This window comes from Eretmochelys imbricata, chromosome 9, assembly GCF_965152235.1.
Source record: "Eretmochelys imbricata isolate rEreImb1 chromosome 9, rEreImb1.hap1, whole genome shotgun sequence".
NCBI classification, from domain to species: Eukaryota; Metazoa; Chordata; order Testudines; family Cheloniidae; genus Eretmochelys; species Eretmochelys imbricata.
In genome coordinates, this window is record NC_135580.1 from 97,540,642 (window position 1) to 97,549,666 (window position 9,025).

Below are 9,025 nucleotides of genomic sequence, written 5' to 3' on the forward strand. Positions count from 1 at the left end.
TAAATGGGGCTTCCAATGTTTTGGTTCTACAATGCTTAATTTACAGCGCAGACAGGGAGATAGCTGCCTGCCTTCCTGCCTGGGAGAAAGCCTTTCTCCCTTTGCTTGGTCACAGACTTTAAAACATAATATCAGTAAGTAGCCAGAATTCCTCACATAGTGCTAAAACATACAGGTACGCTGATATTAATCACCAGTAAAAGACCTTACAGGATACACTTTTACAGGACAATAATATTGTATGCAATCAGTTGATTCCATCAGGGTTATCCTTCAGGGTTCAGACCCCTGTTCTCATGCGGTGTCTGGACCACGATTGTCACAACTCCCTCGTGAGTTTGAGGCTGGAGTTTTGGCCACTGGCCATGATGTAAGCTTCACCTCTGCCCCCTCTTTTCTCGACAGGGCATTGACTGCTTCGTTCTCCAATCTCACAATTGGTTTAATGACATCTGAAATGACCATCCTAAATAGGGTGACCATATTTCCCTATGCTAAACACGGGACACCTGGTAAAATTACTCATATTCAAGTGCGTTCAACGGCAATCAATCAGAACTATGCAGTACAAACGTTCAAATTAACATCAAGTTGATTAAGACTGCGCAAAAAAGAAATACTGCAGAGTTGGACTCTTTTTATTACCTTTTTTATCGTTAAGGCTTTAGGGGTCCACATAGGGAGGGGTGACACACACACCTCTCTCACACTGGGGGAGGGGGTGACCAACTGACTCGACTCTCCCTGCCCGGCGCTCTCTGCCCTCCATGCCTGGCTGGGCCCCTGGGACAGACACACCTCTCCCAGTACCTGGCACCGTGTCGTCCCAAAGAAACACGTGGTGGAGCACGCAGGGTCACATGGCCCCCCACCAAGATTCAGGAAGATGGGCTACGTGGATTGCAAGAGATTCTTTGCTCCTCAGACTCTCTTCAGTTTTGTCCATGTCTGAGACAGCCATATGAACACAGCTCCAAGGCCACTTTGCTCAGTCCATGGCAGCTTTGTGCATTTGGGGTGGGGGACTCCAACTGGGTCTCTGCTCTCTTAGCACTGGATCTTTCTACCCCTTTCCCTACACTCTGCCTCTAGGATTCTTCGTGGTGCCAGTCTCCTGCCTTGGACTATGGACTCTTTCTTCTTCGGTGCCTTGATCTTTCAACTGGTTCTTTGTACCCTAGGGAACTGTGGCAGCTTGTATGCACATGATGCAATATCCATTCTCAGGAAAACACTGCAGTTATACTCGGTATCCATCCGCTCCCGCAGGTAGCACATGGTCTGCTGGGTTCCAGCCTCTCCCTCCCCCCCCAGCCCCAAAGTCCACCTCTCGCGCTGGTATTTCTGCAAAGTTATGCTTGCAGTGGATTTGAGGGCACAGCTTCTTGATATTCACACGGTTTCCTGCCTGGGTGTGGTGCTTACTCTCCCTTTTTCCTCTGAAAGGACAATCTGCCTAATTCCTGTCAAATTCCTACTAGAAAGCCCTGCAACCAGACACAGGGGGCCTGAGTCTCCATTGCTGGTCACCCTAATCATAAACCACAGAGTAAGGGGCATCTTTCCCCCTCTTCAACATCCAGACTCCCCCCAGCAGTTGTGCCATGCCCATCTGGGTCACTCAGGCAAATAAAGGGTTCTGTCACCCTGAAGGCATGATACTAGCTCTCTTACGCGCCTGAGTTGTCTTTACTCCCGATGGAGTCCTGGCCCGCAGCAGTTTATGGGGCACAGTATCTTTGAGCTGTGCCTGTTTCCTTCACTTAAACCAATAAAGGGTTCTGTCACCCCCTTAAGGTGTGAAACCAGATCTCTTTCCACGTGGAGTCTCCCCTGTTCCCAGCAGAGTCTACAGCTTTACTAGCTGTACCAGTGACTCACTGACCCCAGCACGCCACTGAGAGCAGGGAAGACCACTGGGAGTGGTGAGACTCTGGCACAGCTGGGAAAGCTGTGAGCCAGTACGCCACTGAGAGCAGGGAAACTGAGGCATAGCTGGATGGGGCTGTGGGCCAAAACCGCTGCATCAGCACTCATTGCATTTCTGAGCAGTAGGTCCCAGATTGTGTGGCTTGGTGACACTGGACAAGTAACTAGGTGAGAAAATTGCTTTAGACAAAGCTTTGAAGCATGTCATATTTTTGATTTATTTGTAACCATTTTCTGTTTCTATCATCTCTGCTTGGTATCACGTAAATCTCTGTTCTTTATTACTAAACTTATTCTTGTTTTATTGTAAATTAATCTCAGTGCTGTGATATTCCAGTGAGGTGCCCATCCTCAGCTGAGCCAGAAGGCTGCTGCTGTGTGTTCTGTTTCTTTGGAGACTTGGTTATTTCGGAGAGTGGCCAGTGAGAGGGGCTAGATGGAGGAATGCTCTTCCAGCGGGTTTGGGAGCTGGGGGAACCCAGGGTTACCTGCAAGGCAAAGTTTGGATTGGCAGAGTCCCGAGGAGTTGGTTTGGCTGGCCAGCAGACTGGGAGCTATCACATAGTGTAGCAAATCACTCTCTTGATGAGGCAGAAAAGTGACAATGTGACTTACACCTCAGGACTCCCTGAGAAAGCGTCTCTCACAATAACAGCAGGAAGGGACATGCATTTATTCTTTGATAATGCACGTGGAGTTTGATCTGACGTCAGCAGAAAGACTCCCATTGACTTCAACAGCCTTTGGGTCAAACCCATGAAATGGAGCTGTACTGAACAATGTTAGGGGGCTGTAAACCACTCTTTCCTTCAGTGACTATAGTTATACTAGTATAACGCCGACAGACCCCGGTCAGCGGCAGGCGGGATCGAACCAGGGACCTCTGGAGCTTAGAGCATGAGCCTCTACAGCATGAGCTAAAAGCCAACTGTCTGTTAGCTAAGGCTGTAGAGCAGACTCATTTTCTCTCTCTCTCTAAGTGGTCTTGGTGCCACTAGATGGGACAGAACGCCACACCCAGAAGGTGTGTGGGTTACACTAGCACGAGCGTTTGTTTTAAGGCGAGGAGAAACACATCAGCCTAGCTGGGGAGGCAAATGTTTGAGGCTTGGCTGTGAGGTGCATTGGAAGGGATACTTGGTGCTTAGGCTGGACTGTGTTCAGAACTGCGCAGTGTGAACACAGCTGAGCGCAGGGCAACACTGGTGTTTCCTGGCAACTTTTGAGATTTTGATATTTGTTTTTATTCTGCTTTGTGACAAACACGCCCTTTCGAAAGCCTTTGTGAAAATGGGCCTGTGTCAAAATGGTCATTTTCAGCTGGAAACCTGAGCATTTTGGGAGGCAAAGGGGGCCACCATTCCCTCCATTCAAGTTCAAGTCTCTGCACTCGCCGATTCAGAGCTGAGTATTTTGTCCCCAGATCACTACAGAGTATGAGGGAGAGTGTCTGTCTGTTTCTCTTCCCACTCTTCCCTAAGCAGCTTGGATCATAAGGCTAGATGTCTGGGACCCAACTGTCCCCTCAGCTGCATATGCACAAATCTCAGGAAGTTACTAGGAGAATCTAACCCTTCTAAATGCCTGGTCTTTTGAGACCATCTCCTGTCTGATGCCTCACAATGGTTTAATGTGGTTGTCAAGTCTGACTGAAATGTTATCATCTTGTTCCCAAGGTAGGGGAAGAAGTGTGACCACAAAAAACCAAACTGCAGCAGGATGGGAATTCCCTTCCCCTCCCCCAGGTCATGTTCACTGAGCCTGGTTGCTTGTTGCCCTGAACCTTGTGCTGCCACTGACTCCAGAGCAGAATGGGTGTAAAGCTACCATTCTTTCCCTGCACTCAGCACTGACAGGGCCTCAGCTGGAGGACTATGTCCAGTTCTGGGCAGTGCACTTCAGGGAAGATGTGGACAAACTGGGGAAAGTCGAGAAGAGATCAGCAAAAATGATTGAAGGTTTAGAAAACATGATCTATGAGGAAAGAGAAAAAACTGGGTTTGTTAGTTTGGAGAAGAGAAGACTGAGGGGAGACATAGTCTTCAAGTATGAAAAGGTTGTTATAAAGAGGAGGGTGATAAATTATTCAACTTAACCATCGAGGACAGGACATACTGGGCTTAGGGAAGCAAGGAAGATTTAGATGAGATATTTAGGAAAAACTTCCTGTCAGAGTGGTTAAGCACTGTAATAAATTGCCTAGGGAGGTTGTGGAATCTCCGTCAGTGGAGATTTTAATGAGCAGATTAGACAAACACCCGTTAGGAATGGTCTAGATAATACTCAGTCCTGCCATGAGTGCAGGGGACTAGACTAGATAACCTCTCGAGGTCCCTTCCAGTCCTACATTTCCTCGATTCTGCTTTGGTAGAGTTTTACATCTACTTTGCACTGCTGTCAATGACTGCACAAAATGTATGACAATGGAAACTCAGGCCCCCTGTGTCTGGTTGCAGAGCTTCCTAGTAGGAATTTGACAGAAATTAAGCAGATTGTCCCTTCAGAGGAAAAAGGAAGAGTAAGCACCACACCCAGGCAGGAAACCATGTGAATATCAAGAAACTGTGCCCTCAAAACCACTGCAACCATAACCTTGCAGAAATACCAGCCCGAGAGGTAGACTTTGGGGTAGAGGGAGGGAGAAGCTGGAACCGAGCAGACCACGTGCTACTTGCAGGAGCGGATGGATACCTAGTATAACTGCAGTAGTGTTTTCCTGAGAATGGATATTGCATCATGTGCATACAAGCTGCTACAGTTCCGTAGGATACAAAGAACCAGTCGAAAGAGCAAGGCACTGAAGAAGAGTCTATAGTCCAAGGCAGGAAACTGGCACCACGAAGAATCCTAGAGGCAGAGTGTAGGGAAAGGGGTAGAAAGATCCAGTGCAAAAAGAGCAGAGACCCAGTTGGAGTCCCCCACCCCAAATGCACAAAGCTGCCATGGTCTGAGCAAAGTGGCCCTGGAGCCATGTTCATATGGGTGTTTCAGACATAGACAAAATTGAAGAGAGTCTGAGGAGCAAAGAATCTCTTGCAATCCATGTAGCCCATCTTCCTGAAGTCGCTGCTGTCTGAGGCTGCATTAACTTCAGGGGCATTTGACTGGTCAGTGGAGCTGGTTGGAAAAATGTTCGTCAAAACCTTTTTGCAACCAAAACAGCTTTCTGATTAAACAGACATTTTCACAAGAAAACATCTATTTTTATCTGTGTTTTAGGTGGTTAAAAAAACAAAAGAAATTTTTGGTCTTCAGCAACCAAAGACCAAGTTTTTCAACAAAATAAAATAAAAATGAAAAAATCAGTGAAAAATACATTTTCCAACCAGTGCTATTATTTCCCTTCTTTCCCACGGGTCCTTGCATGCTGTCCACAGGTTTGGCTGCATGATTGTCTTCCATGTGTGCTCACCATTCCCTGGCCACCCAGAACAGACCATGGAACATAAAACCGTTCCATGCCCAATTCACAAATATTAAGGAGACATCACAGTAGTACACTTCACTACTCCTGATGCAATTATCTGTCTTAATCTTCTGAATGTAAAATTATAGTTTACATCAGCCTTATGAAGAAGTCAGAACTCTGCTTCTTATTCAAGGCCTGTTTACAATATGGAGATCCTGCACACAGGTCATTGCCATTAGCAGTAAGGGACGTGGCAGGCAGACCAACTTATAGGACAGATCTTTGCTGAGCATACACATGTATGCTAAGGGGCCTGTGCTAGCCAGCAGCCTGGCCCAGATCACGTTGCCAAGTCTCATGAAGAAAAAAAAGTGGCACTGCCTTTCAAAACGAGTCCACCCCATTTCAGAGGAAGGGGAGTGGGGATGTGGGAGGAGGGATACAAATTCCATATTTTTAGTAGTTCTAGTTTTGCTGCATACAACATTGTTACACATTAAAAATATTAAAATAATACATTTGTGTGTACTTACGTTATTTAAAAAGGTCATCCTTGCTCTCTCCATCCTCCACGGTCTCTGTTGCCTCAATGTGGTATATGCCTGTGTTGAACCGTTGAAGCATATCCCGGTTTGGGACAAAAAAATGGAACATAGGCTGTGTCAAGTGGACAGGCCAGAAAGTTCACAAACTTGGGTGTGTTTTCTTAAATGAATGGGAGTGGGGATAGGAGGATTCTAAAATTCAAATGAAGCGCATATACCTTGATGCCAGTCAATCACTGAAACCACTGCTAGAACCGTTCTCAAACTACACCTCTGTGTGGACGTCACCTATTACGAAAAAGCCCCAAATAAGGAGCGATTTGGTGTCACTTTGCAGCAAATCGCTCCTGAAGCCAGACCCTCCCTCTCCAGTTCCACTCCTCATACTACAGCTCTGTCACTACAGCCATGGTGCATTGTGGGTAGGCATCCCAGAGTCCTCCACCTCCTTCCCAAACCCACCCGCATCCCACTCTCCCTGGGGGGGGTCCTGGGGGGAGCTTCACGGCTGACGGGAGTGGCGCAGTGTGGGATTGCAGCGGGAGGGCTGCCGGCATGGGGGTCAGCGTGCACCTGCCTGACCCCCGCCACCTTCTCAGCCACAGGGCCTTGGCCTGGGCGTGAGCCATTCTGGCCATGAAGGGAGGCGCTCTGGGCTTTTGGGGAATTTGAGCCCTCTGATTGGATGCCCAGCCTGCTTGCCCGCCTCTTGGGGCAGAATAACCAATCAGAGCTGCTGCAGGCTGAGCTCGCTGCTGCGCTCTCTCTCTCTCTCCTCAGCAACCTCAGCCTCTCTCAGGAGGGGGCGGGGGTGCAAAGAGCCCAGCCACTTAGGGTGGCCCCCACCCCATCCTCTGGGCAGTGGGGACAGGATGGTTCCTCTGCCCCCACCCCACCCCCCCAGCATCGCCTGGGAAGGGGCACAGGGGGGGTGACAGCCCATGGAGCCCCCCTCCCCCCCTTCTAGCCTGGAAGGGGGAGGGGACCCCACTGCAGCCCCTAGGCCTGGGAGAGGGGTGTGAAGAACCCAGGAGGAGCAGAGGTGAGGCTGGGGGGCTGAACTTGGGGATGGGGACAGAACTAAGGGGGGGGGCTGAACTGTGGGATGGCTAAGGTGGCCGAACTGAAGCAGATTAAGGGGGCCGAACTGAGGGGGGGGGTCTGAACAGACAGGGCTGAGGAGTCTGAACTGAGGGGCATTGGGGGGCTGAAGTGAGGGGAGTTGTGGGGGGCTGACCTGAGCAATGCAGGGGGATGAACTGAGGGATGCAGGGGGCTGGACTGAGTGGGAGACTGAACTGGGGGTTTGAGGGAGCTGACCTGAGGGACGCCGGGGTTCTGAATTGAGCAGGGAGCTGAACAGATAGGGTTAAGGGGGCTGAATGGAGGTGCTGGGCGCTAAGGGTGGCTGAATTGAGGGGGTGCTGAACTGAGGGGGGGCAGAGGGCGCTGACCGGAGGGGCACGGGGAGCTGAACTGAGTGGGGATTGAATAGAGGGGGCTGAACTGAGGTGCTGGGAACTGAGGGTGGCTGAATGGATACGGGTAGGAGGACTGGAGGGCTGAACTGAAGGTTTGAGGGGTGGAGGCTGAACTGTTGGGGTGGGAACCAGGTGGCAGAATTATTTGCTAGGCAGGGGACAGGAAGATGTGGGGGTAAGAGCTTCTGCAGTAGGGACCAGAATCACCTGACCCAATAAATTTGGGAGAGTGGACAATACTGATTGTCAACCACACACGCACACTGGGGATGGGCCAGGGCAGATCAAAAGACAGACCAAAAAAGCACAGTATAATTGTCTTTTCAAAAGAAAAACTCATGATTTTTTTTATCTGTGGAGGTTGGCAATACAGTACTGATGCCTGTGTATCCACGTTGCCGCTGTGCTGATATAGCTCCGCCATTAGGGATTTGCGCAACTCTGAATAGGGGAATAACTACACTGAAAAACCTGAAGGATATTTTGGTGGTAGACAGACATGAGTTTGGATGCATGTGTGCCACCACCGAAAAAGGATGAATTCTACTGGTGCAATTCTTGTGTCTATTGTATTCTACTGTATATAGCCTCTTCTACCACCACATTTATCTCCATGGTATCTGAGCACCTTCAGTAGTGCATAAGCACAGTGACTAACATCTGTCACGTGTTATATGTTCTCTCATCCTCTCCCCAGGGTGAATTGTGTGTGCAGTGGAATGTTTTGTTTTGGTAGGGTTTTTTGTTTGTTTGGTTGGTTTTTAATACACATTACTCTGTCAAAGAAATGCATCTTAAATTTGGAGCAAAAGGTAGTGAGATTTGTAATGGTCCTTCGTTCCTGTGTGTTACAATAGCTAGCTGCTTAATGGGGCCGTTGCGGTATGATGAGTATGATTATGTATAGGGTAATGGCTAGGAATGTAGAGAACTCTACTTTCAGTAAGTGCTTGAGGAGAGAGTGCATTGTATGTGGAGGAAGGATTAAAGCCTGAATGATGCTCTCTCTGTTTTTATGCTTGAACGCAGAACATTGGAGGAGTTTGTTCCATAGTCTCCGACCAGCCCCCAGGAAAGCTCAGTGTCCCACACAGAAGAGCCTTACCCTTATTGCAGAGAGTTCCATCGTGTCTGAGCAGTGCAAGTGTCGACCACTGTCTTCATCCCAGGTCTTTAGGCTCTTTTAGATGTCTTGGGGCCAGGCCAGGGAGTTCCTTGATCACAGTGCTTTCACCTCTCATAGGTGAGATGGCAGTATCTCATGGTCACAGCATTGACTGCTGCAGAGACCTGGTGAAAGCCCCTGCTTCAGGGACAGAAGGCTTGATAAGTTCACTGTTTCCCAGCTGTAGCTGATCTTCTGCCCTGAGATATCTGCTGTCCATTCCTTCTGACTCCATTCGCGGGGTTTGATTTCTATGTCAATGTGAAATGATGTTAAAAACTCCATAAGTTTCTATTATGCTAAATATCCCATATTGTTTCTTATTTTAATATTGGTTGTTGAAAATGCGACACCTGTATGTATTACATGCTGCAGCCACCTCTTCCCCCCATCACAGGATTCACCACTACTGCATTGCAGGAATGGAAATGCAAAGAGTTGCATTTACAGAACAATCTGTGAGAAATAACTATCCAATGGTTCTACCGATCCTTGT